Source organism: Cryptomeria japonica, unplaced genomic scaffold (assembly GCF_030272615.1).
Source record: "Cryptomeria japonica unplaced genomic scaffold, Sugi_1.0 HiC_scaffold_376, whole genome shotgun sequence".
Taxonomy (NCBI): Eukaryota; Viridiplantae; Streptophyta; class Pinopsida; order Cupressales; family Cupressaceae; genus Cryptomeria; species Cryptomeria japonica.
Window position 1 is genome coordinate 1 of NW_026729197.1, and position 25,192 is coordinate 25,192.

General features: G+C 60.9%; 3 non-coding genes across 3 annotated transcripts; all 3 read left to right on the forward strand.

The window, feature by feature from the left end:
* The first annotated feature begins 8,099 nt into the window (after nucleotides 1-8,099).
* On the forward strand, nucleotides 8,100-8,218 carry LOC131871157 (5S ribosomal RNA). The gene has a single exon (XR_009369430.1). It is a non-coding gene; the product is annotated as a 5S ribosomal RNA (ribosomal RNA).
* Nucleotides 8,219-16,023: 7,805 nt separating this feature from the next.
* On the forward strand, nucleotides 16,024-16,142 carry LOC131871168 (5S ribosomal RNA). The gene has a single exon (XR_009369441.1). It is a non-coding gene; the product is annotated as a 5S ribosomal RNA (ribosomal RNA).
* A 7,804-nt stretch (nucleotides 16,143-23,946) lies between these two features.
* On the forward strand, nucleotides 23,947-24,065 carry LOC131871174 (5S ribosomal RNA). The gene has a single exon (XR_009369447.1). It is a non-coding gene; the product is annotated as a 5S ribosomal RNA (ribosomal RNA).
* The last annotated feature ends 1,127 nt before the right edge of the window (nucleotides 24,066-25,192 follow it).

The window sequence follows — 25,192 nt, forward strand, 5'->3', positions numbered from 1 at the left end:
AGGACCCAACGGCTAGACGGAAGAGGCTTCAGGGCCGCCTCGGAATGGTCCAAGCATCGGACGCGCTTGGGGCGACTACCAGTGACAACCCCTTATCCCGCGACGCGTCCGATACACAGATAGTTCCGAGGCGGCCGAGGAGCCTCACCGCATAGCAATCGGGGTGCGAGGCGAGGGATGCGGCGAGAAGGACCCAACGGCTAGACGGAAGAGGCTTCAGGGCCGCCTCGGAATGGTCCAAGCATCGGACGCGCTTGGGGCGACTACCATGACAACCCCTTATCCCGCGACGCGTCCGATACACAGATAGTTCCGAGGCGGCCGAGGAGCCTCACCGCATAGCAATCGGGGTGCGAGGCGAGGGATGCGGCGAGAAGGACCCAACGGCTAGACGGAAGAGGCTTCAGGGCCGCCTCGGAATGGTCCAAGCATCGGACGCGCTTGGGGCGGACTACCAGTGACAACCCCTTATCCCGCGACGCGTCCGATACACAGATAGTTCCGAGGCGGCCGAGGAGCCTCACCGCATAGCAATCGGGGTGCAAGGCGAGGGATGCGGCGAGAAGGACCCAACGGCTAGACGGAAGAGGCTTCAGGGCCGCCTCGGAATGGTCCAAGCATCGGACGCGCTTGGGGCGACTACCAGTGACAACCCCTTATCCCGCGACGCGTCCGATACACAGATAGTTCCGAGGCGGCCGAGGAGCCTCACCGCATAGCAATCGGGGTGCGAGGCGAGGGATGCGGCGAGAAGGACCCAACGGCTAGACGGAAGAGGCTTCAGGGCCGCCTCGGAATGGTCCAAGCATCGGACGCGCTTGGGGCGACTACCGTTGCCAACCCCTTATCCCGCGATGCGTCTGATACACAGATAGTTCCGAGGCGGCCGAGGAGCCTCACCGCATAGCAATCGGGTTGCGAGGCAGATTATTGGGAAGGGAACCCCTGGGATGCGGCTCAAGCAGTGCCCAAAGGGACTGGAATGCGGAATCACATCGAGAGACCCAAATGCTATACGAGGGCTCAAATCGAATTATCGATTTGGCCACGACATGGACGCATCGGAACGACTACCTTTGCCGAACCACTCGCAATTGCATCCATACCGAAACAATAGACATTTCCGTTAGAGCCCTCGCATAGCATTCGGGAATCTCGCATGCCCCTCTAAATCGACCAATGCTGGCGCTCAATGAAAATCCGAGCGCTACCACCGTTCGAGCGCCAGCATTGGTCGAGTTAGAGGGGCACGGGGGAGAATGCTCCAGTCAACACCTCCCCTATATAAGTTATTTGTCCGATTCTCGCACAACCGTAGTCCTGCCTCGTCGAATCTAACAACGGTCCCAGATTCCGACTTCCGTTCCGTAGAGACCCAAAAGCTAGATGGAGGCTCGCAAGAAAGAGAGTCGGCGCATAGCAATCGGGTTTCTCGAACGTTTAGGGACCGAGCTCACTTGCGGATAGGGCAAAATCCGCCAAGCAACCCAAAAGCTAGACGGGGGCTCGAATCGAATCGCCTAGGCGGCCACAACAACGACGTGTTGGATCGACTACCAGTGCCAAACCATTCAGCAAGACTAGTCTGTGTCGAGGCCGGATAGAGATTCTCAGAGAGCGCCCGCATAGCATTTAGGAGACCTGCCGCGTCCCTCACACTCGACAAATGGTGGTGCACGTTTATAAATCCGAGCGATCCCAACCCTTTCAAGCACCAACATCGGTCGAGATAGAGGGGCACGGAGGGGGCTGCGTGAGACAACACAGTCCCCTATATAAGTTATTTGTCCGATTCTCACACATCCGAAGAATGGTCATCAAATCGGACAACAGCCCAAACTTCCGACTTCCGTCCCAGAAAGCCCAAGAGCTATCTAAAACGTTCATGGCCGGAACTCGATCGCGGCTATACCAGTCCGCCAAGCAACCCAAAAGCTAGACTGGAGCTCTAGTCGAATCACCTCTGTGGCCATTGCAAGGACGTGTTGGAGCGACTACCATTGCCGAACCATTCCGCAGGTCGAGTCCATACCAAGGCCGCATAGAGATTCACGATGAGCTCCTGCATAGCAATCAGGAGACTTGCCGTGTCCATCACAATCGATAAATCCTGGTGCAAGATTTTTGCATCCGAGCGCTCCAACCAGTCGAGCACCAGCATCAATCGACATAAACGGGCACGGGGGGAGGATGCTCGAGAACACTACCTCCCCTATATAAGTTATTTGTCCGATTCTCAAGCAGCCGAAGTCTGGTCATCGAATCGGGTCAAAGACCACAACTTCCGACTTTACCCACAATGCAAGTCATCGAATCGAACATCGGCCCCCGAGTCGGACTCCATGCGTATGTCAGGTCATCGGACCCAAATTCCGCCTTCCTGCGCATGGCGGGCCATCAATATCAACTCGGTCATCGGACCCAAACTCCGCCTTTTTTGCGTATGGCACGCCTTCAAATCGGTCATCGGACCCAAATTCCGCCTTCCTGTGCATGGCGGGCCATCAACATCAACTCGGTCATCGGACCCAAATTCCGCCTTTCTGCGCATGGCACGCCATCAACTCGGTCATCGGACCCAAATTCCGCCTTCCTGCGCATGGCAGGTCATCGGACACAAATTCAGACCTCGCCAATATGCCTACGTATCGAATCGGTCATCGGACCCAACTTCCGACTTCATCCATACTGTAGGTCTTTGAGGTTGGCGCGGTGCGCTCAACCCAGGGAGTCGACCCATCGAAGCATACACCTCCCCTATATAAGCTATTTGTCCGATTCCCACACCTGTGTAGTTTGCACCTCTGACCAGGACATCGACCCCAACTTCCGAACTCGACTGCAACGACGGCACCAGCGCCTTGGTGCGCACCTTGCGACGCACAGTCCCAACATTCGCCTTCCTGCACATGGCAGGTCATCGGACCCAAATTCCGACCTCGCGAGTATGCCTACATATCGAATCGGTCATCGGACCCAACTTCCGACTTCATCCATACCGTAGGGTCTTTGAGGTTGGCGCGGTGCGCTCAACCCGGGGAGTCGACCCAACGAAGCATACACCTCCCCTATATAAGCTATTTGTCCGATTCCCACACCTGTGTAGTTTGCACCTCCGATCAAAGACATCGACCCCAACTTCCGAACTCGCCTCCAACGATCCGAACCAGCGCCTTGGTGCGCACCTTGCAACGCACAGTGCCAACATTCGCCTTCCTGCACGTGGCAGGTCATCGGACCCAAATTCCGACCTCGCGAGTATGCCTACATATCGAATCGGTCATCGGACCCAACTTCCGACTTCATCCATACCGTAGGGTCTTTGAGGTTGGCGCGGTGCGCTCAACCCGGGGAGTCGACCCAACGAAGCATACACCTCCCCTATATAAGCTATTTGTCCGATTCCCACACCTGTGTAGCTTGCACCTCCGATCAGGACATCGACCCCAACTTCCGAACTCGACTAAAAAGACCGCACCAGCGCCTTGGTGTGCACCTTGCAACGCACAGTGTCAACATTCGCCTTCCTGCACATGGCAGGTCATCGGACCCAAATTCCGACCTCATGAGCATACCTACTAATCGAATCGGTCATCGGACCCAACTTCCGACTTCATCCATACCGTAGGGTCTTTGAGGTTGGCGCGGTGCGCTCAACCTGGGGAGTCGACCCATCGAAGCATACACCTCCCCTATATAAGCTATTTGTCCGATTCCGACACCTGTGTAGTTTGCACCTCCGCTCAGGACATCGACCCCAACTTCCGAACTCGCCTGCAACGACCGAACCAGCGCCTTGGTGCGCACCAAAAGTGCGCACTTTTGGAGGGCACTTTTGTGCGCTCCAAAGGTGCGCACTTTTGGAGGGCACTTTTCTGCGCTCCAAAGGTGCGCACTTTTGGAGGGCACTTTTTGGAGGGCACTTTTCTGCGCTCCAAAGGTGCGCACTTTTGGAGGGCACTTTTTGGAGGGCACTTTTCTGCGCTCCAAAGGTGCGCACTTTTGGAGGGCACTTTTTGGAGGGCACTTTTCTGCGCTCCAAGGTGCGCACTTTTGGAGGGCACTTTTTGGAGGGCACTTTTCTGCGCTCCAAAGGTGCGCACTTTTGGAGGGCACTTTTTGGAGGGCACTTTTCTGCGCTCCAAAGGTGCGCACTTTTGGAGGGCACTTTTTGGAGGCACTTTTCTGCGCTCCAAAGGTGCGCACTTTTGGAGGGCACTTTTTGGAGGGCACTTTTCTGCGCTCCAAAGGTGCGCACTTTTGGAGGGCACTTTTTGGAGGGCACTTTTCTGCGCTCCAAAGGTGCGCACTTTTGGAGGGCACTTTTGTGCACTCCAAAGTGTGCGCACTTTTTGGAGGGCACTTTTCCTGTGCTCCAAAGGTGCACACCTAGGTGAGCACCTTCGACCACACCTTGTAGCACACCAAACTCTGACTTTCGACTTCATCCGCAATGCAGGGTCTTTGAGGTTGGCGCAATGCGCACAACCAGGGGAGTCGACCCATCAAACCCAACACCTCCCCTATATAAGCTATTTGTCTGATTCTCATACATGCGTAGCCTGCAGGAGCAATTAGGACATCGACCCCAACTTTCGGCTTCTAAACGAAAACAAGGTCTTTGAGGGTTGGTGTAATGCGAACAACTAGGGGAGTCAACCCATCAAACCCAACACCTCCCCTATATAAGCTATTTGTCTGATTCTCATACATGTGTAGTCTACAGGAGCAATTAGGACATCGACCCCAACTTTTGACTTCTTAACGAAAACAAGGTCTTTGAGGTTGACGTAATGCGCACAACCAGGGGAGTCGACCCATCAAACCCAACACTCCCCTATATAAGCTATTTGTCCGATTCTCATACATGTGTAGCCTGCAGGAGCCATTAGGACATTGACCCCCAACTTTTGACTTCTTAACGAAACAAGGTCTTTGAGGTTGGCGTAATGCGCACAACCAAGGGAGTTGACCCATCAACCCAACACTCCCCTATATAAGCTATTTGTCTGATTCTCATACATGTGTAGCCTGCAACATCGATTAGGACATCCACCCAATTCTGAATTCGTCTGCGTTGACCGCACCAAAGGTGCACGCCTTGGTGCTCACCAAAATCCGACTTCCGACTTTCTTCTGCTATGCGGGGTCTTTGAGGTTGGCGCAGTGGGCACAACCAGGGGAGTCAACCCACCGAATGCAACACCTCCCTATATAAGCTATTTGTCTGATTCTCATACATGCGTAGACTGCAGCAATGATTAGGACATCCACCCCAACTTTTGACTTCTTAAACAAGACAGGGTCTTTGAAGTTGGTGCAGTGCACACAACCAGGGGAGTCGACCCATCAAACGCAACACCTCCCCTATAGAAAGCTATTTTGTCCGATTCTCATACGTGTAGTCTGCAGCAGCGATTAGGACATCGACCCCAACTTCCGAATTCGTTTGCATTGACCGCACCAAAGGTGCACGCCTTGGTGTGCACCCTGGAGTGCACTTTGGTGCTCACCTCGGTGCACACTTTGGTGTGCACCTCGGTGTGCACCAAAGGTGCGCACCTTGGAGCGCACCAAAGGTGTACACTTTGGAGCGCACCACATAGGGTCTTTGAGAGGTTGGCGCAGTGCGCACACCAAGGTGGGTGTTGAGGTGCGTGCCGAGGTGGGTGGGTGCTAGGGTGCGCTCCATGGTGGGTGCCAGGGTGGGGTGCGTGCTAGGGTGGATTCCAAAGAGGGTCATAGGGTGGGTGCCAAGGTGGGTTGGTGATATAGTGGGTTCAAAGGTGGGTACTAGGGTGGGTTCCAAGGTGGGTCACAAGTTGGGTGCCAGGATGCGTGGGTGTTAGGTTGGGTGCCAAGGTGGGCTCCTGCGTGGGTGGGTGCTAGGGTGGGTTTCAAGGTGGACGCGAGGGCGGGTGCCAAGGTGGGTAACAAGTTGGGGTGTTAGGATGGGTGAGTGCTAGAGTGGGTGCCAAGGTGGGTGGGTGCTAAGGTGGATGCCAAGGTGGTTCACAGGGTGGGTGGGTTCTAGGGTGAGTTCCAAGGTGGGTCACAGGTTCAGTGCTAGGGTGGGTGTCAAGGCGGGTGTCGAGGTGCCTGGGGTTGCTAGGGTGTGGATGCCAATGTGGGTCATAGGGTGGGTACTAGGGTGGGCTGCAATGTGGGTGCCAAGGTGGGTAACATGCTCGGTGGGTTCTAAATTGGGTGCCAGGGTGGGTGTGCACCCACCTTGCCCGAGGTGGGTGCCAAGGTGCCAGTGTGGGTGGGTGCTAAGGTGGATGCCAAGGTGGGTGAGAAGGTGGGTGATAGGTTGAGTGGTAGGATGGGTGGGTGCCAAGATGGGTCACAGGGTGGGTGCAAGGGTGGGTAGGTGCTAGGGTTGGTGTCAGGGTGGGTGGGTGCTAGGTTGGGTTCCAAGGTGGGTGCGAGGGTGAGTGTCAAGGTGGGTCACAGGTTAGGTGCTAGGATGGGTGAGTGCTAGGGTGCAAAGGTGCCAGGGTGGGTGCTAGGATGGGTCGATGCTAGGGTGAGTGGCAAGGTGGGTCCACAAGTGTCAAGGTGGGTGCCGAGGTGGGTGCCAAGTCGGCGACTGCTATGGTGGATGCCAAGGTGGGTCACGGGGTGGGTGCCAAGTTGCTAGGTTGGGTTCCAAGGTGGGTGCCAACGTGGGTGCTAGGGTGCGTGGGTTAAAGGGTGTGTCACAACGTGGGTGCCAGGATGGGTGCGCACCCACACTGGCCAAGACGGGTGCGGGTGCAAGGTTGGGTTCCAAGCCCGGTCACAGGCTGGGTGCTAGGATGGGTGGGTGCCAAGGTGGGCACCAGGGTGGGTGCACCCACCCTGGCCAAGGTGGGTCACGGGGTGGGTCCTAGGGTGGGTAACGGGGTGGGTACTAAGGTGCGTGCCAAGGTGGGTCATAGGGTGGGTGCCAAGGTGGGCACCAGGGTGGGTGTGCACCAACCCTAGCCAGGGTAGGTCACGGGGGTGGTTGTCGGGGTGGGCGTCAAGGAGCCAAGGTGGGTGGCAAGTAGCCAAGTTGCGTGCCAAGGTGGGTGTCGGGGTGGGTGCCAAGGATCCAAGGTGGGTGCCAAGGAACCAAGGTGGGTGTCTGGTGGGTGCCGAGGTGGGAGCCAGGGTGGGTCCCAAGGTGAGTGCAAAGGTGGGTGCCAGGGTCAAGGTGAGTGCCAATGTGGGTTCCAAGTGCCAGGGTCAGGGTGAGTGCCAATGTGGGGTTCAAAGGTGCTAAGTTGGGTGCGAGGTTGGGTGCGAGGGTGGGTGGGTGCCAAGGTGTGCTAGGTGGAAGCCCGGGTGGGTCGGCATCCCATGGGTGTCGAGTTGGGTGCCTGATGGGTGCTTCTTGTCAAGTTTTAGTCGTCGGGACTCATTTCGAGCCTTAGAGGTCGTTTCTGTCCGGTTGCCCTGTCTTCGACCTGGGAACCCAATTTTGGTCCTCGGGTCCCATTTTTTTTTGTCTCGCATCCCACTTTTGGCCTGTGGCCTTTTCGGGGTCGATTCTCGTTTTGGGCATCAGAGCATGTTTCTTCTCCTAAAACCCAATATTTGTTTATTAAGTCTCGGAACACATTTTTGTTCTCGTGGACCCATCATGGGTCTTGGAACGCATTTGTGGTCCTTGGGTCCCATTTTGCATCCCGAAACTTGTGTTTTTGGTGCGTTTTGGTGCTTGATCCCTATTTTGGGTGCCCACCTTGCACCAAGTGCGCACCCGGGGCAAACCGAGCGCCTTGGTGCACCGGGGCAAGATCGAGCGTGCACCCGAGGCGCCCCGAACATGCACCAAGGTGCACTCGGCCCACATGTGAGCGCAGGTCGTTGCGCCCGAGGTGGTGTGTGGGCACCGCGTTGCAGACGGGACACTGCACGCACACGACGCCCCCTCCAGGTGCACGCACGTAGGCCGGGCCGGGTGCACACCCGACGCCCTAGCAAGGTGCGCGCACCCGGGCAGGGCTCACACTTGGCGAACGGGGCGCACTTCGCGAGGGAGGGTGTGCACCTCGACGGGGGTGGGTGGCCGGGGTGGATTCGCACGTGGGTCGCGGTTTGCTAAGTACACACTGCGACAAGCTCATAACGGGTGCGATCATACCAGCGTTAGTGCACCGGATCCCATCAGAACTCCGCAGTTAAGCGCGCTTGGGCCGGAGTAGTACTGGGATGGGTGACCTCCCGGGAAGTCCCGGTGTTGCACCCTTTTTTAGTTTTTCGCCGGGCGTCGCAATGCTATTTGAATAAACCTTTTGCCCGTTTGCGTTCTCGTCGGGGCCGGGCCGGGCCGGGGTGCGCTGCCCGCACTACCGCGCGCGCGGGGGCGACACCGAGCGCGCACCCGAGGCGCCCCGAGCACACAGGCCACGGTGCAACCCGGGCGTTGTGCGCGCACCCCGGTGCGCCCGAGGTGCTGCGCGCGCACCCAGGTGAAATCGGTGTGCACCTCGGCCAGTGCGCGCTCGGTCGAGTCGCGCACGTTGGCCAAGGTGCACGGTGATGTTTCTTACTCTAAGGTTCCGCACCAGACGCCCGGGACAGGTGAGCGAAGCTGGGCGGGGCCGGGTGCGCGGCCGGGGCAGGTGCACGCAGCTGGAGAGAGCTTTGGAGCACACTTCGGAGCGCACCAATGATGCGCTCCATTCAAAAGTTTCCTGAAAAGGCAAAAAAAGTTGAGATTATAGAATTTCCCACTTGAGAGATTGTAAAAAAAAAAAATTTAAAATGAAGGAAACGCGGGTGCCAAGGTGTGCGCAGCCCAGCCAAGGTGTGCGCACCAAGGCGCCCACCCTGGCGAAGGTGCACGCAAGGTGCGCACCCGAGGCAAACCGGACAATTAACCCAACTTTCGACTTCGCGCGCACCTTGGAGCGCACTTCGGAGCGCTCCTTGGTGCGCACCAATCTTGGGCACCTCGGAGTGCACCATGGCGCCCACCAAGGTGCGCACCCGGGGCAAACCGAGCTCCGACTTCGTGCGCACCTTGGAGCGCACGAAAGGTGCGCACCATGGCGCCCACCAAGGTGCGCAGCCCAGCCAAGGCGTGCGCATCAAGGTGCGCACCCTGGCGAAGGTGCGCACCCGGGGCAAACCGAGCTCCGACTTCGTGCGCACCTTGGAGCGCACAAAAGGTGCGCAACCCAGCCAAGGTGTGCGCACCCCGGTCAAACCGAGCTCCGAATCGTGCGCACCAGAGGTGCACGCCATCGTGCGCACCTTGGAGCACACTTCGGAGCCCTCCTTGGTGCGCGCCGATGTTGCGCACCTCGGAGCGCACCCGGGGAAAACAATGCAATTAACCCGACTTTCGACTTCGTGGGCACCTCGGAGCGCTCTCGGGTTCGCACCTCGGAGCACACCGAGGTGCGCACCTTTGATGCGCTGCCTTCACCAATTTCCAGAAAAGGCAAGAAAACATTGAGAAGGTGTGCGCACCGAGGTGCCCACCCTGGCGAAGGTGCACGCGAGGTGCGCACCCGGGGCAAACCGGGCTCCGACTTCGTGCACGCCGCACCTTGGAGCACACTTCGGAGCGCTCCTTGGTGCGCACCAGGGCGCGCAACCCAGCCGAGGTGCCCACCCCGGCGAAGGTGCACGCGAGGTGCGCACCCGGGGCAAACCGGGCTCCGACTTCGTGCACGCCATGGTGCCCACCGCGGCGAAGGTGCACGCGAGGTGCGCACCCGGGGCAAACCGGGCTCCGACTTCGTGCACGCCGCACCTTGGAGCACACTTCGGAGCGCTCCTTGGTGCGCACCATGGTGCCCACCAGGGCGCGCAACCCCGCCGAAGGTGCACGCGAGGTGCGCACCCGGGGCAAACCGGGCTCCGACTTCGTGCACGCCGCACCTTGGAGCACACTTCGGAGCGCTCCTTGGTGCGCACCATGGTGCCCACCAGGGCGCGCAACCCCGCCGAAGGTGCACGCGAGGTGCGCACCCGGGGCAAACCGGGCTCCGACTTCGTGCACGCCATGGTGCGCACCGCGGCGAAGGTGCGCACCCGGGGCAAACCGGGCTCCGACTTCGTGCACGCCGCACCTTGGAGCACACTTCGGAGCGCTCCTTGGTGCGCACCAGGGCGCGCAACCCAGCCGAGGTGCCCACCCCGGCGAAGGTGCACGCGAGGTGCGTACCCGGGGCAAACCGGGCTCCGACTTCGTGCACGCCGCACCTTGGAGCACACTTCGGAGCGCTCCTTGGTGCGCACCATGGTGCCCACCAGGCCGCGCAACCCAGCCAAGGTGTGCGCACCAAGGTGCACGCGAGGTGCGCACCCGGGGCAAACCGGGGTCCGACTTCGTGCACGCCGCACCTTGGAGCACACATCGGGGCGCTCCCGGGTTCGCACCGGCGTTGCGCACCGTGGTGGGCACCTCGGAGCACACCAAGGTGGGCAGCGAGGTGCGCACCTTTGATGCGATGCCTTCACTAATTTCCATAAAAGGCAAAAAAAAAACGAGATTTTAAAATTTCCGTTTTGAAAGATAGTGAGAAAAAGGGAATGCTGGTGCCATCTTGAGCCCGCCCTGGTGCGCAGCCCAGCCAAGGTGTGCGCACCAAGGTGCCCACCCTGGCGAAGGTGCGCGCCCGGGCAATTAACCCAACTTCCAACTTCGCGCGCGCCAGGGTGGGAGCGCACCCAACAACCGGGCCTGGGAAGAGCCAATGCGAGAAACCCCACCAAACGCTCTGACAAAAAAAGAGGGGGCGCTCCAGTAACCCCGCTTCGGAGCGCACCCTGGGCAAACCCAGCCAAGGTGCCCACCCCGGCCAAGGTGCAGGCGAGGTGCGCACCCGGGGCAAACCGGGCTCCGACAACGTGCACGCCGCACCTTGGAGCACACTTCGTAGCGCTCCCGGGTGCGCACCTCAGAGCACACCAAGGTGGGCAGCGAGGTGCGCACCTTTGATGCGCTGCCTTCACTAATTTCCAGAAAAGGCAAAAAAAAAAGGAGATTTTAAAATTTCCGTTTTGAAAGATAGTGAAAAAAACGGAACGCGCGTGCCATCTTGAGCCCGCCCTGGTGCGCAGCCCAGGTAAGGTGCCCACCCTGGCAAAGGTGCGCACCCGGGCAATTAACCCTACTTCCGACTTCGTGCGCGCCAGGGTGGCAACCGGGCCTCGGAAGAGCCAATGCGAGAAACCCCACCAAACGCTCCGACAAAAAAAGAGGCGGCGCTCCAATAACCCCGCTTCGGAGCGCAGCCGGGGCAAACCCAGCCAAGGTGCCCACCCCGACGAAGGTGCACGCGAGGTGCGCACCCGGGGCAAACCGGGCTCCGACAACGTGCACGCAGCACCTTGGAGCACACTTCGAAGCACTCCCGGGTGCCCACCGCGCGTTGCGCACCGTGGTGGGCAGCGAGGTGCGCACCTTTGATGCGCTGCCTTCACTAATTTCCAGAAAAAGGCAAAAAAAAATGAGATTTTAAAATTTCCGTTTTGAAAGATAGTGAAAAAAAAGGAACGCGGGTGCCATCTTGAGCCCGCCCTGGTGCGCAGCCCAGGCAAGGCATGCGCACCAAGGTGCCCACCCGAGGTGCACACCCGGGGCAAACCGGGCTCCGACTTCGTGCAGGCCGCACCTTGGAGCACACTTCGGAGCGCTCCTTGGTGCGCACCATGGTGCCCACCAGGGCGCGCAACCCAGCCAAGGTCTGCACACTAAGGTGCCCACCCCGGCGAAGGTGCACGCGAGGTGCGCACCCGGGGCAAACCGGGCTCCGACTTCGTGCACGCCATGGTGCCCACCGCGGCGAAGGTGCACGCGAGGTGCGCACCCGGGGCAAACCGGGCTCCGACTTCGTGCACGCCGCACCTTGGAGCACACTTCGGAGCGCTCCTTGGTGCGCACCATGGTGCCCACCAGGGCGCGCAACCCAGCCAAGGTGTGCGCACCAAGGTGCACGCGAGGTGCGCACCCGGGGCAAACCGGGGTCCGACTTCGTGCACGCCGCACCTTGGAGCACACATCGGAGCGCTCCCAGGTTCGCACCAGCGTTGCGCACCTTTGATGCGCTGCCTTCACTAATTTCCAGAAAAGGCAAAAAAAAACGATATTTTAAAATTTCCGTTCTGAAAGATAGTGAAAAAAACGGAACGCGGGTGCCATCTTGAGCCCTTCCTGGTGCGCAGCCCAGGCAAGTTGTGCGCACCAAGGTGCCCACCCTGGCGGAGGTGCGCGCCCGGGGCAAACCGGGCTCCGACTTCGTGCACTGCATGGTGCCCACCAAGGCGCGCAACCCAGCCAAGGTGCCCACCGCAGCGAAGGTGCACGCGAGGTGCACACCCGGGGCAAACCGGGCTCCGACTTCGTGCACGCCGCACCTTGGAGCACACTTCAGAGCGCTCCTTGGTGCGCACCAGGGCGCGCAACCCAGCCGAGGTGCCCACCCCGGCGAAGGTGCACGCGAGGTGCGCACCCGGGGCAAACCGGGCTCCGACTTCGTGCACGCCATGGTGCCCACCGCGGCGAAGGTGCGCACCCGGGGCAAACCGGGCTCCGACTTCGTGCACGCCGCACCTTGGAGCACACTTCGGAGCGCTCCTTGGTGCGCACCATGGTGCCCACCAGGCCGCGCAACCCAGCCAAGGTGTGCGCACCAAGGTGCACGCGAGGTGCGCACCCGGGGCAAACCGGGGTCCGACTTCGTGCACGCCGCACCTTGGAGCACACATCGGGGCGCTCCCGGGTTCGCACCGGCGTTGCGCACCGTGGTGGGCACCTCGGAGCACACCAAGGTGGGCAGCGAGGTGCGCACCTTTGATGCGATGCCTTCACTAATTTCCATAAAAGGCAAAAAAAAAACGAGATTTTAAAATTTCCGTTTTGAAAGATAGTGAGAAAAAGGGAATGCTGGTGCCATCTTGAGCCCGCCCTGGTGCGCAGCCCAGCCAAGGTTTGCGCACCAAGGTGCCCACCCTGGCGAAGGTGCGCGCCCGGGCAATTAACCCAACTTCCAACTTCGCGCGCGCCAGGGTGGGAGCGCACCCAACAACCGGGCCTGGGAAGAGCCAATGCGAGAAACCCCACCAAACTCTCTGACAAAAAAAGAGGGGGCGCTCCAGTAACCCCGCTTCGGAGCGCACCCTGGGCAAACCCAGCCAAGGTGCCCACCCCGGCCAAGGTGCAGGCGAGGTGCGCACCCGGGGCAAACCGGGCTCCGACAACGTGCACGCCGCACCTTGGAGCACACTTCGTAGCGCTCCCGGGTGCGCACCTCAGAGCACACCAAGGTGGGCAGCGAGGTGCGCACCTTTGATGCGCTGCCTTCACTAATTTCCAGAAAAGGCAAAAAAAAAAGGAGATTTTAAAATTTCCGTTTTGAAAGATAGTGAAAAAAACGGAACGCGCGTGCCATCTTGAGCCCGCCCTGGTGCGCAGCCCAGGTAAGGTGCCACCCTGGCAAAGGTGCGCACCCGGGCAATTAACCCTACTTCCGACTTCGTGCGCGCCAGGGTGGCAACCGGGCCTCGGAAGAGCCAATGCGAGAAACCCCACCAAACGCTCCGACAAAAAAAGAGGCGGCGCTCCAATAACCCCGCTTCGGAGCGCAGCCGGGGCAAACCAAGCCAAGGTGCCCACCCCGACGAAGGTGCACGCGAGGTGCGCACCCGGGGCAAACCGGGCTCCGACAACGTGCACGCAGCACCTTGGAGCACACTTCGAAGCACTCCCGGGTGCCCACCGGCGTTGCGCACCGTGGTGGGCAGCGAGGTGCGCACCTTTGATGCGCTGCCTTCACTAATTTCCAGAAAAAGGCAAAAAAAAATGAGATTTTAAAATTTCCGTTTTGAAAGATAGTGAAAAAAAAGGAACGCGGGTGCCATCTTGAGCCCGCCCTGGTGCGCAGCCCAGGCAAGGCATGCGCACCAAGGTGCCCACCCGAGGTGCACACCCGGGGCAAACCGGGCTCCGACTTCGTGCAGGCCGCACCTTGGAGCACACTTCGGAGCGCTCCTTGGTGCGCACCATGGTGCCCACCAGGGCGCACCCGAGGCAAACCGGGCTCCGACTTCGTGCACGCCGCACCTTGGAGCACACATCGGAGCGCTCCCAGGTTCGCACCAGCGTTGCGCACCTTTGATGCGCTGCCTTCACTAATTTCCAGAAAAGGCAAAAAAAAACGATATTTTAAAATTTCCGTTCTGAAAGATAGTGAAAAAAACGGAACGCGGGTGCCATCTTGAGCCCTTCCTGATGCGCAGCCCAGGCAAGTTGTGCGCACCAAGGTGCCCACCCTGGCGGAGGTGCGCGCCCGGGGCAAACCGGGCTCCGACTTCGTGCACTGCATGGTGCCCACCAAGGCGCGCAACCCAGCCAAGGTGCCCACCGCAGCGAAGGTGCACGCGAGGTGCGCACCCGAGGTGCACACCCGGGGCAAACCGGGCTCCGACTTCGTGCACGCCGCACCTTGGAGCACACTTCAGAGCGCTCCTTGGTACGCACCAGGGCGCGCAACCCAGCCAAGGTGCTCACCCCGGCGAAGGTGCACGCGAGGTGCGCACCCGGGGCAAACCGGGCTCGGACTTCGTGCACGCCGCACCTTGGAGCACACATCGGAGCGCTCCCGGGTTCGCACCAGCATTGCGCACCTTTGATGCGCTGCCTTCACTAATTTCCAGAAAAGGCAAAAAAAAGAAAAAAATGAGATTTTAAAATTTCCGTTTTGAAAGATAGTGAAAAAAACGGAACGCGGGTGCCATCTTGAGCCCGCCCTGGTGTGCAGCCCAGGCAAGTTGTGCGCACCAAGGCACCCACCCTGGCCAAGGTGGGTCACGGGGTGGGTCCTAGGGTGGGTAACGGGGTGGGTACTAAGGTGCGTGCCAAGGTGGGTCATAGGGTGGGTGCCAAGGTGGGCACCAGGGTGGGTGTGCACCAACCCTAGCCAGGGTAGGTCACGGGGTGGTTGTCGGGGTGGGCGTCAAGGAGCCAAGGTGGGTGGCAAGTAGCCAAGTTGCGTGCCAAGGTGGGTGTCGGGGTGGGTGCCAAGGATCCAAGGTGGGTGCCAAGGAACCAAGGTGGGTGTCTGGGTGGGTGCCGAGGTGGGAGCCAGGGTGGGTCCCAAGGTGAGTGCAAAGGTGGGTGCCAGGGTCAAGGTGAGTGCCAATGTGGGTTCCAAGGTGCCAGGGTCAGGGTGAGTGCCAATGTGGGTTCAAAGGTGCTAAGTTGGGTGCGAGGTTGGGTGCGAGGGTGGGTGGGTGCCAAGGTGTGCTAGGTGGAAGCCCGGGTGGGTCGGCATCCCATGGGTGTCGAGTTGGGTGCCTGATGGGTGCTTCTTGTCAAGTTTTAGTCGTCGGGACTCATTTCGAGCCTTAGAGGTCGTTTCTTGTCCGGTTGCCCTGTCTTCGACCTGGGAACCCAATTTTGGTCCTCGGGTCCCATTTTTTTTTGTCTCGCATCCCACTTTTGGCCTGTGGCCTTTTCGGGGTCGATTCTCGTTTTGGGCATCAGAGCATGTTTCTTCTCCTAAAACCCAATATTTGTTTATTAAGTCTCGGAACACATTTTTGTTCTCGTGGACCCATCATGGGTCTTGGAACGCATTTGTGGTCCTTGGGTCCCATTTTGCATCCCGAAACTTGTGTTTTGGTGCTTGATCCCTATTTTGGGTGCCCACCTTGCACCAAGTGCGCACCCGGGGCAAACCGAGCGCCTTGGTGCACCGGGGCAAGATCGAGCGTGCACCCGAGGCGCCCCGAACATGCACCAAGGTGCACTCGGCCCACATGTGAGCGCAGGTCGTTGCGCCCGAGGTGGTGTGTGGGCACCGCGTTGCAGACGGGACACTGCACGCACACGACGCCCCCTCCAGGTGCACGCACGTAGGCCGGGCCGGGTGCACACCCGACGCCCTAGCAAGGTGCGCGCACCCGGGCAGGGCTCACACTTGGCGAACGGGGCGCACTTCGCGAGGGAGGGTGTGCACCTCGACGGGGGTGGGTGGCCGGGGTGGATTCGCACGTGGGTCGCGGTTTGCTAAGTACACACTGCGACAAGCTCATAACGGGTGCGATCATACCAGCGTTAGTGCACCGGATCCCATCAGAACTCCGCAGTTAAGCGCGCTTGGGCCGGAGTAGTACTGGGATGGGTGACCTCCCGGGAAGTCCCGGTGTTGCACCCTTTTTTAGTTTTTCGCCGGGCGTCGCAATGCTATTTGAATAAACCTTTTGCCCGTTTGCGTTCTCGTCGGGGCCGGGCCGGGCCGGGGTGCGCTGCCCGCACTACCGCGCGCGCGGGGGCGACACCGAGCGCGCACCCGAGGCGCCCCGAGCACACAGGCCACGGTGCAACCCGGGCGTTGTGCGCGCACCCCGGTGCGCCCGAGGTGCTGCGCGCGCACCCAGGTGAAATCGGTGTGCACCTCGGCCAGTGCGCGCTCGGTCGAGTCGCGCACGTTGGCCAAGGTGCACGGTGATGTTTCTTACTCTAAGGTTCCGCACCAGACGCCCGGGACAGGTGAGCGAAGCTGGGCGGGGCCGGGTGCGCGGCCGGGGCAGGTGCACGCAGCTGGAGAGAGCTTTGGAGCACACTTCGGAGCGCACCAATGATGCGCTCCATTCAAAAGTTTCCTGAAAAGGCAAAAAAAGTTGAGATTATAGAATTTCCCACTTGAGAGATTGTAAAAAAAAAAAATTTAAAATGAAGGAAACGCGGGTGCCAAGGTGTGCGCAGCCCAGCCAAGGTGTGCGCACCAAGGCGCCCACCCTGGCGAAGGTGCACGCAAGGTGCGCACCCGAGGCAAACCGGACAATTAACCCAACTTTCGACTTCGCGCGCACCTTGGAGCGCACTTCGGAGCGCTCCTTGGTGCGCACCAATCTTGGGCACCTCGGAGTGCACCATGGCGCCCACCAAGGTGCGCACCCGGGGCAAACCGAGCTCCGACTTCGTGCGCACCTTGGAGCGCACGAAAGGTGCGCACCATGGCGCCCACCAAGGTGCGCAGCCCAGCCAAGGCGTGCGCATCAAGGTGCGCACCCTGGCGAAGGTGCGCACCCGGGGCAAACCGAGCTCCGACTTCGTGCGCACCTTGGAGCGCACAAAAGGTGCGCAACCCAGCCAAGGTGTGCGCACCCCGGTCAAACCGAGCTCCGAATCGTGCGCACCAGAGGTGCACGCCATCGTGCGCACCTTGGAGCACACTTCGGAGCCCTCCTTGGTGCGCGCCGATGTTGCGCACCTCGGAGCGCACCCGGGGAAAACAATGCAATTAACCCGACTTTCGACTTCGTGGGCACCTCGGAGCGCTCTCGGGTTCGCACCTCGGAGCACACCGAGGTGCGCACCTTTGATGCGCTGCCTTCACCAATTTCCAGAAAAGGCAAGAAAACATTGAGAAGGTGTGCGCACCGAGGTGCCCACCCTGGCGAAGGTGCACGCGAGGTGCGCACCCGGGGCAAACCGGGCTCCGACTTCGTGCACGCCGCACCTTGGAGCACACTTCGGAGCGCTCCTTGGTGCGCACCAGGGCGCGCAACCCAGCCGAGGTGCCCACCCCGGCGAAGGTGCACGCGAGGTGCGCACCCGGGGCAAACCGGGCTCCGACTTCGTGCACGCCATGGTGCCCACCGCGGCGAAGGTGCACGCGAGGTGCGCACCCGGGGCAAACCGGGCTCCGACTTCGTGCACGCCGCACCTTGGAGCACACTTCGGAGCGCTCCTTGGTGCGCACCATGGTGCCCACCAGGGCGCGCAACCCCGCCGAAGGTGCACGCGAGGTGCGCACCCGGGGCAAACCGGGCTCCGACTTCGTGCACGCCGCACCTTGGAGCACACTTCGGAGCGCTCCTTGGTGCGCACCATGGTGCCCACCAGGGCGCGCAACCCCGCCGAAGGTGCACGCGAGGTGCGCACCCGGGGCAAACCGGGCTCCGACTTCGTGCACGCCATGGTGCGCACCGCGGCGAAGGTGCGCACCCGGGGCAAACCGGGCTCCGACTTCGTGCACGCCGCACCTTGGAGCACACTTCGGAGCGCTCCTTGGTGCGCACCAGGGCGCGCAACCCAGCCGAGGTGCCCACCCCGGCGAAGGTGCACGCGAGGTGCGTACCCGGGGCAAACCGGGCTCCGACTTCGTGCACGCCGCACCTTGGAGCACACTTCGGAGCGCTCCTTGGTGCGCACCATGGTGCCCACCAGGCCGCGCAACCCAGCCAAGGTGTGCGCACCAAGGTGCACGCGAGGTGCGCACCCGGGGCAAACCGGGGTCCGACTTCGTGCACGCCGCACCTTGGAGCACACATCGGGGCGCTCCCGGGTTCGCACCGGCGTTGCGCACCGTGGTGGGCACCTCGGAGCACACCAAGGTGGGCAGCGAGGTGCGCACCTTTGATGCGATGCCTTCACTAATTTCCATAAAAGGCAAAAAAAAAACGAGATTTTAAAATTTCCGTTTTGAAAGATAGTGAGAAAAAGGGAATGCTGGTGCCATCTTGAGCCCGCCCTGGTGCGCAGCCCAGCCAAGGTGTGCGCACCAAGGTGCCCACCCTGGCGAAGGTGCGCGCCCGGGCAATTAACCCAACTTCCAACTTCGCGCGCGCCAGGGTGGGAGCGCACCCAACAACCGGGCCTGGGAAGAGCCAATGCGAGAAACCCCACCAAACGCTCTGACAAAAAAAGAGGGGGCGCTCCAGTAACCCCGCTTCGGAGCGCACCCTGGGCAAACCCAGCCAAGGTGCCCACCCCGGCCAAGGTGCAGGCGAGGTGCGCACCCGGGGCAAACCGGGCTCCGACAACGTGCACGCCGCACCTTGGAGCACACTTCGTAGCGCTCCCGGGTGCGCACCTCAGAGCACACCAAGGTGGGCAGCGAGGTGCGCACCTTTGATGCGCTGCCTTCACTAATTTCCAGAAAAGGCAAAAAAAAAAGGAGATTTTAAAATTTCCGTTTTGAAAGATAGTGAAAAAAACGGAACGCGCGTGCCATCTTGAGCCCGCCCTGGTGCGCAGCCCAGGTAAGGTGCCCACCCTGGCAAAGGTGCGCACCCGGGCAATTAACCCTACTTCCGACTTCGTGCGCGCCAGGGTGGCAACCGGGCCTCGGAAGAGCCAATGCGAGAAACCCCACCAAACGCTCCGACAAAAAAAGAGGCGGCGCTCCAATAACCCCGCTTCGGAGCGCAGCCGGGGCAAACCCAGCCAAGGTGCCCACCCCGACGAAGGTGCACGCGAGGTGCGCACCCGGGGCAAACCGGGCTCCGACAACGTGCACGCAGCACCTTGGAGCACACTTCGAAGCACTCCCGGGTGCCCACCGGCGTTGCGCACCGTGGTGGGCAGCGAGGTGCGCACCTTTGATGCGCTGCCTTCACTAATTTCCAGAAAAAGGCAAAAAAAAATGAGATTTTAAAATTTCCGTTTTGAAAGATAGTGAAAAAAAAGGAACGCGGGTGCCATCTTGAGCCCGCCCTGGTGCGCAGCCCAGGCAAGGCATGCGCACCAAGGTGCCCACCCGAGGTGCACACCCGGGGCAAACCGGGCTCCGACTTCGTGCAGGCCGCACCTTGGAGCACACTTCGGAGCGCTCCTTGGTGCGCACCATGGTGCCCACCAGGGCGCGCAACCCAGCCAAGGTCTGCACACTAAGGTGCCCACCCCGGCGAAGGTGCACGCGAGGTGCGCACCCGGGGCAAACCGGGCTCCGACTTCGTGCACGCCATGGTGCCCACCGCGGCGAAGGTGCACGCGAGGTGCGCACCCGGGGCAAACCGGGCTCCGACTTCGTGCACGCCGCACCTTGGAGCACACTTCGGAGCGCTCCTTGGTGCGCACCATGGTGCCCACCAGGGCGCGCAACCCAGCCAAGGTGTGCGCACCAAGGTGCACGCGAGGTGCGCACCCGGGGCAAACCGGGGTCCGACTTCGTGCACGCCGCACCTTGGAGCACACATCGGAGCGCTCCCAGGTTCGCACCAGCGTTGCGCACCTTTGATGCGCTGCCTTCACTAATTTCCAGAAAAGGCAAAAAAAAACGATATTTTAAAATTTCCGTTCTGAAAGATAGTGAAAAAAACGGAACGCGGGTGCCATCTTGAGCCCTTCCTGGTGCGCAGCCCAGGCAAGTTGTGCGCACCAAGGTGCCCACCCTGGCGGAGGTGCGCGCCCGGGGCAAACCGGGCTCCGACTTCGTGCACTGCATGGTGCCCACCAAGGCGCGCAACCCAGCCAAGGTGCCCACCGCAGCGAAGGTGCACGCGAGGTGCACACCCGGGGCAAACCGGGCTCCGACTTCGTGCACGCCGCACCTTGGAGCACACTTCAGAGCGCTCCTTGGTGCGCACCAGGGCGCGCAACCCAGCCGAGGTGCCCACCCCGGCGAAGGTGCACGCGAGGTGCGCACCCGGGGCAAACCGGGCTCCGACTTCGTGCACGCCATGGTGCCCACCGCGGCGAAGGTGCGCACCCGGGGCAAACCGGGCTCCGACTTCGTGCACGCCGCACCTTGGAGCACACTTCGGAGCGCTCCTTGGTGCGCACCATGGTGCCCACCAGGCCGCGCAACCCAGCCAAGGTGTGCGCACCAAGGTGCACGCGAGGTGCGCACCCGGGGCAAACCGGGGTCCGACTTCGTGCACGCCGCACCTTGGAGCACACATCGGGGCGCTCCCGGGTTCGCACCGGCGTTGCGCACCGTGGTGGGCACCTCGGAGCACACCAAGGTGGGCAGCGAGGTGCGCACCTTTGATGCGATGCCTTCACTAATTTCCATAAAAGGCAAAAAAAAAACGAGATTTTAAAATTTCCGTTTTGAAAGATAGTGAGAAAAAGGGAATGCTGGTGCCATCTTGAGCCCGCCCTGGTGCGCAGCCCAGCCAAGGTTTGCGCACCAAGGTGCCCACCCTGGCGAAGGTGCGCGCCCGGGCAATTAACCCAACTTCCAACTTCGCGCGCGCCAGGGTGGGAGCGCACCCAACAACCGGGCCTGGGAAGAGCCAATGCGAGAAACCCCACCAAACTCTCTGACAAAAAAAGAGGGGGCGCTCCAGTAACCCCGCTTCGGAGCGCACCCTGGGCAAACCCAGCCAAGGTGCCCACCCCGGCCAAGGTGCAGGCGAGGTGCGCACCCGGGGCAAACCGGGCTCCGACAACGTGCACGCCGCACCTTGGAGCACACTTCGTAGCGCTCCCGGGTGCGCACCTCAGAGCACACCAAGGTGGGCAGCGAGGTGCGCACCTTTGATGCGCTGCCTTCACTAATTTCCAGAAAAGGCAAAAAAAAAAGGAGATTTTAAAATTTCCGTTTTGAAAGATAGTGAAAAAAACGGAACGCGCGTGCCATCTTGAGCCCGCCCTGGTGCGCAGCCCAGGTAAGGTGCCACCCTGGCAAAGGTGCGCACCCGGGCAATTAACCCTACTTCCGACTTCGTGCGCGCCAGGGTGGCAACCGGGCCTCGGAAGAGCCAATGCGAGAAACCCCACCAAACGCTCCGACAAAAAAAGAGGCGGCGCTCCAATAACCCCGCTTCGGAGCGCAGCCGGGGCAAACCAAGCCAAGGTGCCCACCCCGACGAAGGTGCACGCGAGGTGCGCACCCGGGGCAAACCGGGCTCCGACAACGTGCACGCAGCACCTTGGAGCACACTTCGAAGCACTCCCGGGTGCCCACCGGCGTTGCGCACCGTGGTGGGCAGCGAGGTGCGCACCTTTGATGCGCTGCCTTCACTAATTTCCAGAAAAAGGCAAAAAAAAATGAGATTTTAAAATTTCCGTTTTGAAAGATAGTGAAAAAAAAGGAACGCGGGTGCCATCTTGAGCCCGCCCTGGTGCGCAGCCCAGGCAAGGCATGCGCACCAAGGTGCCCACCCGAGGTGCACACCCGGGGCAAACCGGGCTCCGACTTCGTGCAGGCCGCACCTTGGAGCACACTTCGGAGCGCTCCTTGGTGCGCACCATGGTGCCCACCAGGGCGCACCCGAGGCAAACCGGGCTCCGACTTCGTGCACGCCGCACCTTGGAGCACACATCGGAGCGCTCCCAGGTTCGCACCAGCGTTGCGCACCTTTGATGCGCTGCCTTCACTAATTTCCAGAAAAGGCAAAAAAAAACGATATTTTAAAATTTCCGTTCTGAAAGATAGTGAAAAAAACGGAACGCGGGTGCCATCTTGAGCCCTTCCTGATGCGCAGCCCAGGCAAGTTGTGCGCACCAAGGTGCCCACCCTGGCGGAGGTGCGCGCCCGGGGCAAACCGGGCTCCGACTTCGTGCACTGCATGGTGCCCACCAAGGCGCGCAACCCAGCCAAGGTGCCCACCGCAGCGAAGGTGCACGCGAGGTGCGCACCCGAGGTGCACACCCGGGGCAAACCGGGCTCCGACTTCGTGCACGCCGCACCTTGGAGCACACTTCAGAGCGCTCCTTGGTACGCACCAGGGCGCGCAACCCAGCCAAGGTGCTCACCCCGGCGAAGGTGCACGCGAGGTGCGCACCCGGGGCAAACCGGGCTCGGACTTCGTGCACGCCGCACCTTGGAGCACACATCGGAGCGCTCCCGGGTTCGCACCAGCATTGCGCACCTTTGATGCGCTGCCTTCACTAATTTCCAGAAAAGGCAAAAAAAAGAAAAAAATGAGATTTTAAAATTTCCGTTTTGAAAGATAGTGAAAAAAACGGAACGCGGGTGCCATCTTGAGCCCGCCCTGGTGTGCAGCCCAGGCAAGTTGTGCGCACCAAGGCACCCACCCTGGCCAAGGTGGGTCACGGGGTGGGTCCTAGGGTGGGTAACGGGGTGGGTACTAAGGTGCGTGCCAAGGTGGGTCATAGGGTGGGTGCCAAGGTGGGCACCAGGGTGGGTGTGCACCAACCCTAGCCAGGGTAGGTCACGGGGTGGTTGTCGGGGTGGGCGTCAAGGAGCCAAGGTGGGTGGCAAGTAGCCAAGTTGCGTGCCAAGGTGGGTGTCGGGGTGGGTGCCAAGGATCCAAGGTGGGTGCCAAGGAACCAAGGTGGGTGTCTGGGTGGGTGCCGAGGTGGGAGCCAGGGTGGGTCCCAAGGTGAGTGCAAAGGTGGGTGCCAGGGTCAAGGTGAGTGCCAATGTGGGTTCCAAGGTGCCAGGGTCAGGGTGAGTGCCAATGTGGGTTCAAAGGTGCTAAGTTGGGTGCGAGGTTGGGTGCGAGGGTGGGTGGGTGCCAAGGTGTGCTAGGTGGAAGCCCGGGTGGGTCGGCATCCCATGGGTGTCGAGTTGGGTGCCTGATGGGTGCTTCTTGTCAAGTTTTAGTCGTCGGGACTCATTTCGAGCCTTAGAGGTCGTTTCTTGTCCGGTTGCCCTGTCTTCGACCTGGGAACCCAATTTTGGTCCTCGGGTCCCATTTTTTTTTGTCTCGCATCCCACTTTTGGCCTGTGGCCTTTTCGGGGTCGATTCTCGTTTTGGGCATCAGAGCATGTTTCTTCTCCTAAAACCCAATATTTGTTTATTAAGTCTCGGAACACATTTTTGTTCTCGTGGACCCATCATGGGTCTTGGAACGCATTTGTGGTCCTTGGGTCCCATTTTGCATCCCGAAACTTGTGTTTTGGTGCTTGATCCCTATTTTGGGTGCCCACCTTGCACCAAGTGCGCACCCGGGGCAAACCGAGCGCCTTGGTGCACCGGGGCAAGATCGAGCGTGCACCCGAGGCGCCCCGAACATGCACCAAGGTGCACTCGGCCCACATGTGAGCGCAGGTCGTTGCGCCCGAGGTGGTGTGTGGGCACCGCGTTGCAGACGGGACACTGCACGCACACGACGCCCCCTCCAGGTGCACGCACGTAGGCCGGGCCGGGTGCACACCCGACGCCCTAGCAAGGTGCGCGCACCCGGGCAGGGCTCACACTTGGCGAACGGGGCGCACTTCGCGAGGGAGGGTGTGCACCTCGACGGGGGTGGGTGGCCGGGGTGGATTCGCACGTGGGTCGCGGTTTGCTAAGTACACACTGCGACAAGCTCATAACGGGTGCGATCATACCAGCGTTAGTGCACCGGATCCCATCAGAACTCCGCAGTTAAGCGCGCTTGGGCCGGAGTAGTACTGGGATGGGTGACCTCCCGGGAAGTCCCGGTGTTGCACCCTTTTTTAGTTTTTCGCCGGGCGTCGCAATGCTATTTGAATAAACCTTTTGCCCGTTTGCGTTCTCGTCGGGGCCGGGCCGGGCCGGGGTGCGCTGCCCGCACTACCGCGCGCGCGGGGGCGACACCGAGCGCGCACCCGAGGCGCCCCGAGCACACAGGCCACGGTGCAACCCGGGCGTTGTGCGCGCACCCCGGTGCGCCCGAGGTGCTGCGCGCGCACCCAGGTGAAATCGGTGTGCACCTCGGCCAGTGCGCGCTCGGTCGAGTCGCGCACGTTGGCCAAGGTGCACGGTGATGTTTCTTACTCTAAGGTTCCGCACCAGACGCCCGGGACAGGTGAGCGAAGCTGGGCGGGGCCGGGTGCGCGGCCGGGGCAGGTGCACGCAGCTGGAGAGAGCTTTGGAGCACACTTCGGAGCGCACCAATGATGCGCTCCATTCAAAAGTTTCCTGAAAAGGCAAAAAAAGTTGAGATTATAGAATTTCCCACTTGAGAGATTGTAAAAAAAAAAAATTTAAAATGAAGGAAACGCGGGTGCCAAGGTGTGCGCAGCCCAGCCAAGGTGTGCGCACCAAGGCGCCCACCCTGGCGAAGGTGCACGCAAGGTGCGCACCCGAGGCAAACCGGACAATTAACCCAACTTTCGACTTCGCGCGCACCTTGGAGCGCACTTCGGAGCGCTCCTTGGTGCGCACCAATCTTGGGCACCTCGGAGTGCACCATGGCGCCCACCAAGGTGCGCACCCGGGGCAAACCGAGCTCCGACTTCGTGCGCACCTTGGAGCGCACGAAAGGTGCGCACCATGGCGCCCACCAAGGTGCGCAGCCCAGCCAAGGCGTGCGCATCAAGGTGCGCACCCTGGCGAAGGTGCGCACCCGGGGCAAACCGAGCTCCGACTTCGTGCGCACCTTGGAGCGCACAAAAGGTGCGCAACCCAGCCAAGGTGTGCGCACCCCGGTCAAACCGAGCTCCGAATCGTGCGCACCAGAGGTGCACGCCATCGTGCGCACCTTGGAGCACACTTCGGAGCCCTCCTTGGTGCGCGCCGATGTTGCGCACCTCGGAGCGCACCCGGGGAAAACAATGCAATTAACCCGACTTTCGACTTCGTGGGCACCTCGGAGCGC